The sequence below is a fragment of the Nothoprocta perdicaria genome, unplaced genomic scaffold (genome assembly GCF_003342845.1).
Source record: "Nothoprocta perdicaria isolate Ctin4 unplaced genomic scaffold, notPer1 scaffold_154, whole genome shotgun sequence".
NCBI classification, from domain to species: domain Eukaryota; kingdom Metazoa; phylum Chordata; class Aves; order Tinamiformes; family Tinamidae; genus Nothoprocta; species Nothoprocta perdicaria.
The window spans coordinates 1,044,241-1,061,940 of NW_020454694.1; the positions used below are offsets into that span (position 1 = coordinate 1,044,241).

The window sequence follows — 17,700 nt, forward strand, 5'->3', positions numbered from 1 at the left end:
TAATTGATTTACTGTTATCTGGCACTTTAGATGACCACCTATTACTCTGTGTGATCTCAATGAGGACCAAAGAGATAGTGGTGCCTTTCAGGATATGGCTCCTGAAGACATGTTCATAAAGATGTGACTTACTTTGGACGGCAAATAAGTAGAGCATAGAAAATGGGAACGCTGGTATTAGATAACATTTTCGCTAACATTTCTGGGGCAAATAATCCCAGAAAGATACATTTCTGACATTTGAGAATAAAGTGATTTCCTAAAGTGTGAAAATGCCTGTACAAAAATTAATACTAAAATAAGTGTCAAACATACTTTAGGAAAGATTCTGATCGAATTATGAGTAGACTGAAGCAATTTATTATTGTAAGGCCCTTCTTGCAAGTTATAAGAGCATCTGAAATGAACTTCTGATGAAACTTGGGAATAAAAGCAAACTTCTTCGAACAACAGTGAATGCAGATAGAGTCAGAGATATCTGTTTTGGGTTCTTCCATCTTTCCTGTTGCAGTAGTCTCATTTTGCTCACTGCGTCTCCTCTGATTTTCTCTACCACAATAGCCCAAGAAAACATCTATTCCACTGCAAAACTTCCAGTTTTTCCTCTCAGGGCCCTTAGTTCCTTTTTTTTCTTTTCTTCATGCTCAACATCCACTACCCTGCAATGGCCCCAGTTCCCTCATGTCCCTTATCACATACTTTGACTAGACCTTTAGGGTTGCTGAGAAGCAGGATGGATTATGGCTGAATTCTCTCTCTTTTTTCCTCAGCAGGAATATTAGCAAGGTAGTTTTTGTCAATCCATCTGCTGATTCTCATTCAATTTAGGAACTTATTATCTTTTTAGATGTCTTTATTCCTGATAAATTTCATTGAAATTGGACAATTGGTTCAAAGTCATTAGGTATGGTACAGAGCGATGGATAGAGAGAGAGAGATGGATAGCCAGTGCTATTCATGAGACTCATTTCCTCAGTAAATCAGGCTAAAGCGTTCTTGAAACTTGAAGGAAAATTTGTCTCCAAACAAATACATGCAATTCTTATTGATTTCAGCTATTAATTTATATTATATCAATGAGAAATGCACAATGCAATGTAAAATTAGCTCTAAAATAGCTGCTTAGTGAAAATATCAGTGGTTTTGTGGGTAGACTACTGAGTGGGTTTTTTTTTTTTTTTTTTTTTTGAGATCTATCCAAGCTAGATGAACTTGAATCTCTTGTTAGAGATAAATTAAAAAAAAATACACACATGAACTGTGTTATGAAGAATAACAGGTATCTGACGTGACCTCTGCTTATTTAAATCCTGGGAGGTGAACACAACAGTCCCTGCAAATCCATCCCTAATAAAGCATCATGTGGAGATATCAGACTAACAGAGTCAGGCATACCTGGAGGGGTGTGAGGCGCTTCCCAGAGATCACCCTCCTCCTGACCCTCATTAGGCTATGCTGGATCTCAATCAAGTGACAGTGTTGTAACGAGTTACTGCTCCTTCAGCAGACAGAGCATGCCCGTGTGCCCCCAGGTAGGCTCAACAGTGAAGTACCACGTGATAACTTAAATCAACTTCTCACACTAAAGAGTGTACTCGGCTATGGCAGATCCACTAACAAGTGGTAGCTCCTGGAATCATCATCCCTTTGCTAGACTCATCCAGTCAACACAAAGTGGATGAGAAGAYCAGAGAGCCTAAAGAGCAACAGGACAGCTCCTCTGTGCGAAGGTCTTGCAAAATGGCAGTCCTACCTACTAAGCTGTATTRTAAGAGCTGCATATATAAAAAACATTCGAAACACTGTAGTGATATTATTTAATTTCTCCTTAATACACTCCTCAAAGGCAGATAGATTCTACAGAGATTATTAACGTGTTTTACAAAAACTGAAACTGAAAGGAGGATTGTAGAGCCAGGTTACTTTTGGGAAGTTTGCCTTCTACTTTGGAATTGCCCGTGCGACTGTTTCTGCAGCCCACAGCACCTTTTGGTTTTTTTAAGGTGTCCCTAGCTGAACTGCAGATCTTTTACAGCTCATGTGAGAGGATGGCTGTTCACTGAGGATGGAGGCATTCATCAGGAGCGTTATTAGATTTCACAACACTTCCTAAATTCAGGCTTTCAGCATGAATTAAACGCAACTTGCCTGTGGTACAGMATGTTAATTCCTCCCAGTGCTCATCGCCTGAAATATTTATTGGTCACAAATATATTCTTTCACTTTTAATGTATGTCACCAAACAACTGGAATAATCCTTCTCAACTTTATCAGCAGAAACGTAGCAAAGGGCTCTCCTTGCTTTACCATGTCAATAAAGGACACGACCTTGGATTGTCATTACTAAGCCTATAACTTTAACTATCAAGGTCCTAATCCCAACAAAGCAAAAAATGCTGTGCTGGTGTTATCAGTAATAGAAATGTTTGCATCCACATTTAAAATGCATTTCTTGGACTGCATTTGGACATTTTGTAGAATGACAGTGCTGAAGTGGACAGTTTGTAAGGTCAGAAGCAGAAGGCCATCCATATAGATTAATATATGTCACATACCATTCCGTACATGGCATATGGCACATGCACACAGCCAGAACTGGGGCAAGGAAAGCATACAGCTGTAAAAGAGAATCCAGAACAAGATATGCACAAATACTCAAAGGAATTCAGCATTACCATAGGAGCCAGGGGTAAATCTGAATGGAAAATAGTTTCCCCATGATGCAAAACTTCAAAGTTTTTTTTTTTCCACTTTATACCAAAAATGAAGCAAAATCTTGTCTGGTAAAGATTCTGAAAGCCACCTGTCCAAGTTAACCATCAGGAATCCTTTCTAGGGCATACATCTTTGATATTGCTTAATCCAGGATCAGGTTTCTGTAGCTGTTTCCAAATATCTGAACAGCTGAACTAGAAAGGTTCTTTAATTCAAAATGCTCACCTTTGTAATAATGGCACTTTATGAACACAATTTATGGCTTTAACACATGCAAATTTCTGGAGAATTAAAACATGGCCATGCCACAGACTTGAGACATCAGCCCCTGACAGTCCAAACTATTTAACTACCAGCAAGTTCCCTCATGCGGTGGTACCAGTCCTTGGCAACTGGTGCTATTTCAGATAATAGTCAAGCATGGTTCAGAAAGAGCACACAGAATGCTTGAAGTTGGAAGAGACCTGTAGAGATCACAGAATGGTGGAGGTTGGAACAGACCTCTAGAGATCATCAACTCCCCTGTTCCAGCAGGGACACMCAGARCACGGGGCACAGGGCGCCATCCAGGTGGATTTGGAAGATCTCCAGAGAAGGAGACTCCACAGCCTCCCTGGGGAGCCTGTGCCAGGGCTCTGTCACCCACACAGTGAAGAAGTTCTTCCTCACATGGAAATGGAACTTCCTGTGTTTTAATTTGTATCCCTTAGCCCTTGTCCTGTCACTGGCCACCACCAAGACGAGTTTGGTCCCATCTTCTTTACCTTCTCTCCTCAGGTATTTATACATATTGATCAGTTTCCTTCTTAATCTTCTCTTCTCTAGATTAAATAGTCCCGGCTCGCTTAGTCTTTCTTCATACAAGAGATRCTCCAGTTCCCTAATCATCTTTGTCACTCTATGCTGGACCCTTCCTAGAAGTTCCACATCCCTCTTGTACTGAGGAACCCAGAACTGCACACAATACTCCAGGTGCGGCCTCATCAATCCACACAACAGAGATTTATCCCACAGAACGCTCTTTTGGGAGAAAGATAACCAAGGTATGTGGCTATAATCTCAAATASGTCACTCGAGTTCAAAGCCAGAAAGCAGTGTGTGGTCTCTTTTATTTTGTTAGAAAACAGAGACAGCACAAGGAGCTTTTTACTCTGACAAGATTTCTAAACAATTCCACCACGTCAAGCACATTCTTCAGACAACAAGCACATCCTGTAAATTCCTCATGCTACGGAGGAATAATTAAAAAAGATATATATATTTTTAAGCTATGCGTGTGCATACCCTACCCTTTATACCTCAAACACAATTCCCTTTATATATCAAACTCAAAGCAAGTGCTGTGAATAACAGTACATTTACGGTGTGTAATATATGAAATAACAGACACTTTTGAAAGTGCAAGGGTTAACTCAAGGAAACTCATTTGAACATTCTCCAAACCTTTGATGGAGTTGGACACATTAATCCGCAAAGCACAGTGGATTAAAATAAACCACACCTGCTTGTATCTAGCTGAAGGACAGGGACAAACAGGCCAAAAAAATGTAGTGCAAGTGGCACAAAATATAGCAGAAATGTAAAATCCATATTCCAAGTGAAATATTTTGTGTTAATTCAGATCTCAACTTCTTTAGGGAGCCAGAGCTCTGGTCCACCTCTATTTAAAACACCAAGCCTGCAGTCCTGGCCCTGTGCATGTGACAGAGAGTACTGCCAGAAGACGTGGTTGAGTCCGATTTTCACCTCAAGTATTGAGGATAATTCTTGCATTTTTGCTCATTAAAAGATACATCAAATACATCTTTAGAGAGCAGTTTTTACAGATGTTACTTTGCTTTTCTATGCTTGCCAATATTAAATAAATTCCAAGGATCTGTTGCTCATTTCTACCTTCAAAGAAAACTTAGGGTGATTTTTAAAGAACATTTGATTGTTTTGCACTGTTTAATCTGTTAATGTCATTTTAGCTGCCCAGGATTTCAAAGACATCTAAGATCAAGTCTCTAAAAGTCTTACAACCTGAGTCTGCCATTGCCAAGACAACTTTTGTGATTAAGTGCTATTCATGTGTTGCAAGGTTGTAAGGGTTGGCTTGCAAGTAAAGTTAATTTTTTTTTTTATCTCCTACACACCATCTGTGGACTTACATACTCTAATAAGCTGTAAATTGATCTGCAGTGAAAGAATAAGCACACAATTAACGTGCTGGTAAAATTCCAGACTACAGCTRGCTGTGCAGGGAATAAAATCCCAAACTCTCATGATCTCAGCAATGTCCATGAGCAGTATCCCTAACGTCCATGACCAACGAGGTAATGCCCTAGCACGGGTAAGTTGAAGTATTAGTCAGTACTTGCAGAGTTACACARATTTTATTCCTCTTGCAACTTGCTTTTCTCAGTAATAATGTCCCCTTAAAAGGAAATCAAAGCATCTGATGACTTAAAAAATGAGAGAGTATGAAGAGCAACACTGGAAAATCTATTTTTATCCCTTTTTGACTGACATGTTCATATTTAATTGCTTTTGTTYACTACTTGGTTTGCAAGTCCTGGCATGCTTTAGCACTTTCTCGCCATTGCATCTMCCGATGTCTCAGATGTGCCGTGAGAAACCTGAGCTGTAACTGCAACTCACAGGCTAAAACTGTAGGAAGAAGCTGAGCAACTGCACAGCACTTGTGGGACTGAATATCTAATTGTAGTCCCATTTACAGTGCAGATATAAAAACCAGAATTTATGTGACTGTGAAGTCCTACTTGCTCACTTCACAGCAGTGAATTTTTTCTTATGGTTCCTAATAAACCTATTGTGTCTTGGCATTTTAAAAAAGATACTATGATACTCTAAAATGCAGCATTCAAATGCTTTTATTAAGTTCTCTCTTCAGAAACAGGGATACTGCTTTGCTTGCTTGTTCTCCCAGCACAACCAAAGGAATACCGCAAACTGTAGCCAAATGAGTGGTTCAACACCTGTTTTTGTTTCTGCTGTGAAGAAGCTAAGCAAAATCAAGGACACTGACTACAACTCTTTCTGCTCTCAGCTAGCTCTGACATAAAGCAAATACGGTCATTTCTTCAGAAAAAAACCCTCAAGTATTAAAAGCACACTTTTTTTTTTCCCAATAGCATCATCAAAATGAACTTCTCTGAATTTAACAGTTACAGCCYATTAAATATGAAGGTTAATTATTCAATTCTGAACAACAGAAAAATATTATTTAAAAAAGAAAAAAAAAAGAGCAACAGAGTAACTGTTCAGTAAATGAGACAAACCACCATACACACATAAACTATCATCTCAAGTGATGAACAGACAACACATGAAAGCCTTCAGTAGTGGCAATTGCTAGGCTGGTGTCATGAAGAAGARATGGCCAATAATAATATAGAATAAAAAGCCTAAATTGATGTTGAACAGATACTACAGCATTACCTATTGTAGAACAGCTTTACTTTTAAGTACACAAACACTTCATAGGATATAATTTTTTCTAGATACCAGATGCTGTTCATTTTTATCACAGTTCACAGGTGGCAGTCAGTGGCCATCAGACATGAAATTGTTTGCTATTTTCCATCATCTGCATGAGGTTACAGAATAGGGCTCATCCTCTGCTCTGGTTGTACAAGACCCAATCGCTTTCAACAAAGGCTTCTCCTCCTACACACACTTCTGAAAGCAGAATCATCATTCACCATCACCTTTAGTTTTAGCTCCTTAATTATGGGAGATGATCAGTATTTCAGTAAAACATGACTTTCCACACATAACAAATCTGCCCGTAAGCAGTTGCCAATTTATTAACAGTATTGTTGCTGATCTTGGAGAAGCAATTATAGCATGTATTAATCTGGTTCCCTGAGATGGCAGGGCAGTTGTGATGGCATGGGGTGTGGGGGAAGGATGCAGGGTCTTGGCTGGTTATTATCACTCTGGCTTCGATAGTTTCACTGTTGTCAGGACCTGAGCCACCTAAATTAAAGCTACTTCATAAAAGCCTGCATATGTTTCAATCAGCTTCTGGCCTCAATGCAGACAGAGTATCAGGATATTTTTTAGATTCTTTTGATTTGGTTATACATAACCTTCTCTACCTGTGTCCTTTCACCATTAATAGAATTCTCTGAACCATCACAGACCTATAATATTTGTCTATCTGCCTAATAYTTGGCAAATAACAAGCTGAAAAAGACCATTGCTTTGACCGAGCCTGGCTACAATTCAGAACAGTGGCTTAATGCCCTGTCTCATCCTGCGGATGTTATTAGTACACGTGAACACTAGTAACTGTGTGCCCATCAGCACCTCCCTGCATGGGATCTAATTTAGTACTTTGAAAATGACATTGCTCATTGCTTCTGTYTTCAGTGGTCTTTCTTCACGGGAAACATTTGCTATTCCTGCTTTGCACTGGAATTAAATTTATTTGCTGTAAGTTATTTTTAGTATGAATCTAAGAGAAACTTTCAAATATAGTCATGCAAAACAACACTAGTAAGTATTTCCATGCAGCATACAGCAACACACAGCACAGCACATCTCCATCACATCCATTCACCACTTTGGTTTTCTTTAAGCAGGTCTTGCCCATTCTTTATGTATCTGCTGAGGTATGTGGCAATCATCATTATCAGCAATGCCTGTGATGAAACCATTCTCTCAGAATAACACAGACCTTTTAAATGAAAGTGTGACAGAGCACTGTTACACTAAAAACTCCATAGGAGAAATAGGCCCATCCTATGGTTGTTCAGTTCCACGACACTCCAAAGAGAATGGAATGCCCATTTGGATTCTTCCCTTGCCCTTCTGGTGTGGAGTTCAGTATTGTAATAYAGATTTGACCACAACAACCTTATGACTGCTAAGTCTGGGACAGCACTTTAATTCTCCATGCACCGAATGCTATAAACTGCCCAAGGGTTTTAAGCTCCTAGCCATGCCGACATGTCATTCTTAGATTCTGAATGAAAGAAGCACTCATAATTAGAAAAGCAGAYGATAACCACAACTTGAGCCTCATCAGCCTCACACTACAGGAGCCAGAATGAGCTCTTATTTCATGTTATATTCAGCAAATCATTAAAATAAAATGCGAATGAGAAARTGAACATGAGTCAAGTATGTTTAAATCACGAAGAATTTGCTCAAGCACCGATTTTTAGGCTTTTGATGGTTCGAGCAAACTAAAACGTCTGGTAGGGTTAAGCTCATCCGTTCTAGTTTTGCAAGGTCATCAGCTTACAAAAAACTATCTTCTTAGAGTAACTTAAGGAGAAACTTTAAGGAGAAAATGTCTGAAGAAAGAATAAAATACTGAAGATCTGCAAAGGTTTTTTTAGCCTCTACACAGCTATCCTATTCTGGTACACTATATAAAAATACATGTATATACAACCTACATAATTTTAAAACCACCTATTAAACTATAAGCATATATATGCACACACTCAAAATACATTTACATTATATTATCTACCAATATCAATAAACCTACATGTATATACTTATTATGCTCTATATATTACCAGTCTATGTACTGGAAGTATGAAATATAAGCTCCATTTACAGACTAATTCTTCAATAGATGGTACTTTTCCCGGTTCTGTGGGATAACAACAATACAGCTCTTAAAGCTCAAGTCAACAGGAAGCTATGGATGTCTGGGGTAAATGTCTTTTGGGGTAAAAGAGACATTAATTTATGTAAAATTAGAAAATTTGTTTTGCTGCACTGTATTTCCTAATGAGAACTGAAAAAAAAATGGGACAAACAAATGCTGTTAAAATAACTACGTAACAAATAATGGTACAAGAACCAGGTATCTATGAAATTGTATTTCTGAGTTGCCATTTCATGTAATGAATTATAATTTTCAAGGTTAGGTATTGCTCATATATCTCTCCATAAGTATCATAATGGAACACTGAGTCTGACATTACATCTGACTTTTTCTCTATTTTATTTTTTAGAAAACAATGTTTTTATAGTAACGTCAAAATATCCAGAACTTTGTTTGTCACTGCTGTAGGAGTTATGTGCTGAAATGTTTCTCAAACTAATACTGTTATGTTCTGTTGCAAGAGACATGTATACAATCAGGAAAAGAATTTCTCTTTTCATCAAACATCCTGAATAACACAACATGACATTTTCTCACTGGAAAAAAAGCTAAAGATATATAACTACCAAATTAAAGATTAAAAATTATGTAGAGCATATGCTGAACTGTTCTCTCCAAGCAATTTACTTACCAGAATTAGCTTCCTTTTAAAGTCAAGAATTAAGGTAGACATAAGGACCCTTAAAGGTCACAATTCTCTGAGATGAGCAAAGCACCTGTTAACTTTAATTAGATTTATGGGTGTTGAGCATATCTGAAAGCCAGCTGGGTAGATTCCTATGAAAATGTTCATTATTTAAAATTCTTTGATGGATGACTTGCATAAAATATTGCAGCAATTTTTCTGCCCACAAAGTTTTGTTATGACAAAACAGCCGTAATTTCTATTAAGGTTTAATGATCACAAAGAGAAGTCACAACTTTTTTTTTCCAGCATTTTGCTGGCTGTCTCCCAAACCACCCAGGTATCTGATTGCTGTGCAGACCTCTGCAGATACATATACACAAATACATTTTTGCACATGTCATTTTGGYATCCTTTCTCTCTGTAAATACTTGTGAGAAGAAAAAGTCATGAATTTTATCAGGAAGGTAGTTGAGCCACCAAGATGAATTTAATTACAATGAAAACATTTTAATAAATATTAATTCATCCCTACTTTCTTTTTTGCTTGAGATTTTCCCAGTAGCTCATAGGAAGTAAGCAGCAACTCTTGGTCAAACTCACTGAAAAGCAGGCAGTCAGCTCTTTGGATTTTCTGAAGATTTCAGCCTCAAGTTATTATGAAGTATCTCATACTCATGATCCCTGTTCTGAAATGATGATTCTCAATCTCTATGAACTTCACACTGCTGTAATGAAGGATGTGTAAACACTGCATCTACAAACCACCATTATTTTGTCTCGTTAATTTTGGTCAGGGGAAGCCTCTTGGGTGCAGGGGGTGCAAATAAGGATTGCCTCTTATTTAGCAAATAAATATTTATCATTACTTCTCYGTGGTAGCAGGTAGAGTAGGCTTGGTTTCTGACATACCAGAATCCAACACGCTGGACATAGAGGAGAGAAACAACGTAGGCATCCCCAGACTTGGCAACCYGAGCCATGCTGAGCTCAAGAAACAACCTGCCCTTTCTCAGCAAGCCTCGTTGGGGCAGGTCTGGCGCGTGTCAGTGTGAGCAGGTTGCTTCCCCTCTGTGGCGACAGAGCAGCTCGTTCGGGGCTGCCTTGGCCACGTCCTGCGCTGCACTGGCACATTACAGAGAGCTACCATGAGGTTGGGAGCCAGAATAAGCCAGCATTTAGTGAGAGCAATTTGGTCCTGTGGTTTTTAAATGGGAACTGCTATTGAGAGACAAACTTGCATGGGGATGAACACGACAACGTTTTCTTCTGCCACAACAGTTTTCCCTGAGACAGTGCTGTCACTTTTCCAGTTCCACTATCATCCTTTAAAAAAAAAGACATTATATACTATTATYAATGCCTGTGTCTAGGTGAGCAGGAGATTTTTTTGTGCTTTATTTTTGCACTTTCTCTTATTGCTACTTTCAACTTATTTGGTACAGAAAAGCAACTGCTCTTAACTGCCTTCATAAGGCAGAGTCACTGCTTTGTATGATGTCACTGTTGAAAAAATATTTCCATTAAATACTATTTTTTTATATAAATGCCATATATAGCATTAATATTTTATATAGTATAGTATTTAATACAATGTATAACTAAGTCTGGAACCCACAATAAGTTCTTTTGCTTTTTAATTTTTATCAATGAAGTCTAGATTCTTCTGAGGAAATAGAAGGCTATTCTTGATAAATGACTTGAAGAGCTTGATAAAATTTTATTCTAGCCTTAACTTCTCTTTTCAGAATACCCGTTCATAGCTGGTAGGTGTTATTTTCTTTTTTTCTTTTTCTTTCTTGTGTGCTTTTCCATCAGAAACTGGGCTGACCATCACATAACCTTCAGATGCAATATTTAGCATCACAGAACTTTAATTAGCTTATAGGTGAAAGAATCTCTAGCCCTTCAGTATATTCCTGAATGATCTACTCTCATCTTCTCACTATCAAATTAAATACGTAACACAAACCATGTAATATTTACCACAGATTATCATAATTCTCAACCTGGAACTTTTAAAGGTGAAATTAGTTAGTCATTTTGATTCATCCAATCATTTCATATTTTGCCAAAATTCACTACAAACAGGCTAAAAGATTCTGCAACCAACCAGCAGCAATAATGCTCAGTTATTGTTGTTATACAATCCTATTTCTCCATATATTGTTCCTGATGCTTTTCAATGACATATTATTTGAATATTACTGAAAAGATGAAAATTAGAGAAATGATCAAATGATAAACTTTGCACCTCAGCAACATGACATTGTCTGAAACACAAAATCATCCTGTTTCCACTGGTTTTACAAGTTAAGATGACCTGGACTTGTGACAAATAAGAGGTAAAGCTCTTGCTAGTATAATTATTTTTAAATTTTGATGTGATAGTCTACTAAAGCTCATGACAAGACCAAGGTGGACTTAAAATTTTACAAAGCACGCTTTGCTTCAACAAAAGATTTTTAAACTACTGAGAACTAATCGCAGCATAAATCACCAATATTGCTATTACCTTGCTATTGTGGATCATCTCTATGGAAACCACTATGGAAGTTGGTTGTAACGAGGCAGAATTACACAGAAGTTTAGCAGAAGATGGAAAAATTCATTTCACAGAAAGCGGTAAAATTTAAGTGGGTCATATGCAATTCCTTGTGTAGAAAATGGTAATGACTCCACGGTTCTAGATCTGAATCTCTAAGGAAAACAAAACAAAACCTTTCCTGACCACGAATATAACTTTCCTTTGGCACACAGCTCAAAGAAAGGCAGTTAATTGTTCATTTCAGTGCTTCCTTGAAATTCGCCAACGAAACATAATGCTTAACCCTACCTTCTGCAGTGAGGTATGTTTCCAAGCCTGAGAGCAAACTGGAAGAAAGTTCTTCATGGTTTGATTCAAATAATGTGAAAGAATAGTCGGCAAGGAGAGGCTTCAAGTGCAGGGTGGTGCGTGCAGACTGAAGAGGACAGGGGGTGGCACCGGGCTCTGCTGCTCAGTGCTCCTCTCTGCCAATCACTGCAGCTTGGGAAAAGCACTAAATTTTCAGTCCTTCAGTCATCTGTAATCTGTTGGTACAAAAACTGTTTCTCTCTCTGACAGCACTGCTGTGAACCCTAAGAAATTTTTCTGAAGCTAACTTAGAGTTATCAGGAAAAGATACCCCGCAAACGTAGGTCTCTTTTATATCCAAGGTGGCTATCTCACTGAAAATATCCTCAGTTGGTTCTTTTCTTGCATCCTGGTAGTAAGAGCCTATGCTTCACTGCTTGAAAGCGCAGTGGCTAAAGTATCTCATACTATCAAATGCATCAGTAATCCATTTCACCTGAGCTGACAGATAGACGGGAAAGAAAGGTGTTTTGCTGCTCACATCTTAACAGCTCGACTCAGAATTCTGCTCTGGCCACAACCTGATACAAATCACGGTTATATAATGGGTTGTGTAATACAGACACTTAATGTATATGATGGTATCAACCACAAATGACTGGTCCTAGCACCTCTCTTAGGACAAAATATTTTCCCAACGTAGTATACTTAACACAGGAGGCAGCCACCTCCTCAACAGGTCAAAACACATTTTGGCACAGTAGCCTATATGCAGGTTTGAGTCTCTCTCAAGGCTATAGATCTATTTTTACATAGTCAAGATGCTGCTAACTAAATGAATACTCAAAAACCAACAGTTACATCTAACTAAATGGCTTTCACATGTGGGGAAGATGTAGCAAGAAAGTGCATTTTATGAACCTGTGAGTGGAACAAGCAGCATGATTATCGATTTAATTAAAGGGTGATTTATATATAATTTCAGTTACATAACTTTGATTTCCTTTTAGTTAAAAAGCAACAGTGGGATCTGAGATAATCCCAGCTGTAGCATGTAAACTAACAATATACTGAAACAATGTGGTCCTGATACAGACTAGTATACTGAAATTTCTCTTTACATATTTTGATGCAGATTTAAACTACTTAATCTTTCTCTTCTCCTGGTAGCRGATTTCTCTCTTTTTTTTTTTTCACATTGTGACATAGAGCACCCGAAGGGGAGAGCTCCTTTATTTTTTGACTCTAGGTGAGGACAGCTCTGCTGTTTTCAGGTTCTCTGCCCTGTCTGTATCTTTCCTTTACCTCTTGGCTTACACTAAAATGCAAACTTTTCTGGGTAGATTTGTCTTAGAACCAGGCCTTAACAGAGCATGATCTCCTTGTGACTGAAAATATGTTGGTGCTGGCAATAATAAGCAGCATCAACCTTGTTTTTCAAAAAAAAAAAAGAAAAAAGTTATGGTAGGTAATATGCTCATATTTTCTCACAGTTTAGATAACTGGAGACTGTACTGTATTCTGTCAGCATTTGTAATATGGACAATGCTGCTGTATGTTCTGGTAAAATTTACTGGGACTATCAATCCCCTGGTAGGAATCAAGAAKATGCTACTTCATGTTCATTAAAATATGAGAATGTTTAAGAACATGTTTATATGTTGAGGGGAAAAAAGASTTCAAACAACTTATTCTTGCAACTGTGGCGGCTGGGTGTCAGCGGACCACAATGAACTACACTGAAAAGAAGTTAGACCTTTCAGTTCAGAGAACTTCATCCACAATTGCAGCTACGGCCTTTCTACTCCCTTTTTACCTTGAATATTCCTCCAGAGGAACATCCTTTTCCACATGTGGCCAGGTTCCACCGCTCTATCCTCATATGTAATACCTGAATGTGGCAAAAATCCAAATGAAATAAGGAGACCTTATGGAGACTTGTTCTATACTCACCCCCTGAAGAATGACAGGGCCTATGGTCAGACAAGGTTGGGATATGAAAACAGTCAGCAAGGAAGGCCAGATACTGCTTCCCTCCTTCACATTTTGTCTTTTTTGCATAGTCTGATATTAGTTAATGGAGCAAGATGTGAGTTAGTAAGAATAAAAGTGGTAGGAACTTCTGTAAGGAGAACAAAACTTATACGAAAGCTGGAAATAGCAATTCAGAAATGTAATTTKGTTTTGGTCAAAAATGCACATTTTCTTACAAATGTCCTTGTAAAGCATTTTTTTTTTTAAACAGCTAAGTCTCAATATTATAAGCCCTCTCAGTAAATCTCTTCCTAAATCTTAGAGCAACAGAGGAGAAGATTCCCTAGTGTATGTGAATTACAGCAGAAGAGGATGAGGAAAGTGCAAATGCCACGGTATAATTCGTATGTGGAACATTTTAATTGTGGGTAATAGCAGATTTTCAATTTTATAACTCAAGCAAATGTGCTCATTTCTAAGACAGAACTGAATATATTAACGTCCCTTGAAACCATATCAATATTTCTTCCTGCTTACAACAAGGCACAGTAAAATGCATTAAAAGATGAAAGCTCTTTGATGCTTCTGAATGCTTGAAGATACCGAAATATTGCCAATAAGTTTTGAGGAAGAGGCTAGGCAGAAAAGAAATGCTATTAATTACCAACACAGCACAATATCCGAAACAGTGACACTGAAGAATTTATGATGGACTACGAAAATATTTATTACTTATAGTTGTAGCCAATAGGTCATTCGGGCCACAGAGTGTTCCTTTTTCTTTTTTTTTTCTTCCTCTCTTCATTCTAGTAAAGTCATTAGTATGCAAACATTCCTGATTCTAACACACAGAATAGCTGTAATGCTTTTYATTTTACTAATATTAGGTAAAGAAAACTGCCATGGATCTTATGCATCAGCAGCAGACTGAATAATAGGGATCCTAGCAGTAGTAGAGCCAGGGATCTGCTGCCAATTGCCATGTCATATTTATTAGAAAAATGTCATCTTTTGGCTTATCATTCATTGGTAATAACTTCAATTATCTTTTGACTCCTTCTCAGTTAACAGCTACACTGGATAATATTACCAGGCCTCTTTCTGATTGGATTTSTACTGATAAAATTCAAAAATAAATCTATTGACCTGAATGTAATGCTCCCTGGGACTACAACACTACACAGGTCCATGTTTGGGTCCAAGTGCAGCCTTAAGGTTTTATTTTTTACTTTCTGAAGAATTACAAGCTAATTTATATCCTGTACTGTCATGGTCTGCTTTTGACTTGTAGGTTTTAGTTTCATCTGAAATTGTAAAAATATAAGGTTATTTTGCCTTTTCCCCATACATACTGGTCCCATTCTGCCCTATAAAGTAACCCCATTCAAATCAGGTGGATAACTTATGGCGAGTCCTGGAGGAAAGCAAGAAATTCTTTGCTGCTTCCTTTTTTTTTTTTTTCCCTCTCCCACTTCAAAATTGAAGATAAATTTTAAATTTAAACAAATTTAAATAAATTATAAAAATTCTGAAAAATATTTCTGGATAGATTGAGACATTCTGATCAAAACTGAAACAATTCACATTGCTTTTTAACCTTTATAACCCTGAAAAGAATGATTAAATTTTCTAACATATTATGTGAAAATTAGCCATTTCAATCTCAGCCAGATGCTGCATTTAAAATTTTTACTGAACAAAATTTGTCAAATTGACACATTTAATATTTATATAAAATAACCTCTTTTCCTGCAAAAGGCAGTGATGCAAAAATACCAGACAGTTCTGCTCACGATGCTGCAGGAATTTATATTAGAAAATTGAAAAAAGACATAATAAAATGTAATTATACCTTGCTCTTTAACATAGATTCAAATGCAACACTGAAATCCTTAGAGAAGCTTCTCGACATTTAATAGATTTCATTCTATAGAGCCCACTGATTCATGTCCTACAAGTGCTATTGCTTCCACTAGGACGGACTCCAAGAGCTCAGTTGTGGAATAAAGTCCACTTGTGCCCAGTAGCAAAGAAGAAAAGGGCTGTGGTTTTTGAAGGGGTGAGGAAGCCCTCCTGTTGTCAGATATGGACTACACTGGCAGGCTCTAATGGCAGGGAGTAAAGTCCTTCAGCTTCTCTAATTAATCCATGCATGGAAAATGCTCATCAGAAAGACCCTCCATTAACATCTTCCTCTCAAGCTATATAAATTTGATCAAAACGTAAAAGTTTCAAGTACTTCAAAGATTTTAATAGGAAGACTTTTGGCCTCTAGAGACATGGATGGTTTGGACCCAATTTTCACCTATTTAGGGAGGAAAAACCAGCATCAGCTGTCACTGTTGTGACTCTGCAGATACCTGCATGCATTTCTCATCCGCTGCCCAAGGCAGAGCAATGCTCGGAAAATTCAGTGGACCATTAGGAGCGTGTGTGTCTCTACCAGGCTCCTCTTCCTTCCCTTGCTCCCTCGTTCAAAAGATGAGAAAAGCAACCCCTTTCTCAGATTAAAAGGAAGGTTCATTCAGGCTCAATGTGTGTAAAATTTGTCACTTGGGCTGCTTTGCTCAGAAATTAAAATGTAGAGATGTGTAAACAACGGATAACCTCAAAAAAGAAAGGAGTATCTTAAAAAAAAAAGTTATCAAAAATGCATTTGTTTATCACAGTCAAGTTTTATGATTCAAACCTGATTCATATATATTTTATGAAGAGAATATCCATTGTGGTGGCAAAATTAAATGTATTTTGAAACTTGTATGTGGCATTTATCTATCTGCTCTATCAGAAAAAAGTTGTCATATTCATTCAGACATATATTACTTTTTCAATTTCCTGTCAGTAATGTTTTTTTAATGTTCTTTAGGGTGAGACCACAGGATTTCTCATTTCTCACAACAAAGACCATAAAGCATTAGAATTATGTTGATGAGTTTATAGCTGCATCACTCTTTTTAGAGGTGAACAATTTGCACTTTTATCCATGATAATTATGCTTTAAAAAAAGAGAGAGAGAGAGAGAGAGAGAGAGAGAAAGAGAGAGAGAGAGAGAGAGAAAGTCAGGTAGATAACTGTTGCTTGCTCTTTCTCTTTTACAGATGTTCATCACATAAAATAAAAACTTACAGTGCATTTTTATAATAATTCAGGTTCTATTGTGAGCCAGAAAAGATAACAAAGATAGCACAAGTATTGAAAGTCCTTATCACATATCTTCGCTCTCAAATGGAAGATTTGATGAAGGTTTATATATATAATTTATTTATATTTTACACACACCCACACACTCACACAAACACACAAATAGATATATATCCAGCACCTAACAATAAACAGTGTCATGCAGCAGGCAAGGCTAAAGGGTCACAGTTAGAGACGAAGCAGAAGCCAATTACAGTGAATTAATTGACAAGAGGCTACAGCACCCGAGCACCAGACTCGATGGAGAGGTGCAAAGTGGACCTGGSAACTTCTGAACTGCTACTTAAGAGGCACTGTAATAAGAACCTTATCTCACGTTCAACACACTAAGTGCAGGTCCTGCTATGGATTTTGAAATGCAGGGGGTCAGGTTCTAGATAGAAAGGCCATATGCTATTCTTTGTGCTCTTCTTTTTTCTTTTACAGACTACTAATGTCCCTATCCATACAAGGAGAATTCCATGAGCAACGGATGAACTAAATTTACTAAAAAAAGTAGAATTTTTTGGTGTTCAATTAGAAGTAGTGCCTCRCCTTCTCAACATACAGAGAATTTGCTAAAAAATACATTTTTAAATAATATTTGGTAAAACTGGAAATAATTGTGATGGCTTTTCAAAAGGTTGGTGATCAGTTTGACTTAGATATCAATCTAAAATCATTTGAACACAGACTCCTTGGACTATTTTTTAGGATATAAATTCTTATGTGATAAGA

General features: G+C 37.4%; 1 protein-coding gene across 1 annotated transcript in view; it reads right to left on the bottom strand.

Annotated features, from left to right (window-relative positions):
- The window catches only part of POU6F2 (POU class 6 homeobox 2), a 176,871-nt gene that overhangs the window by 25,414 nt on the left and 133,757 nt on the right, over positions 1-17,700 (bottom strand). The gene's annotated exons all lie outside the window — the stretch shown is intronic.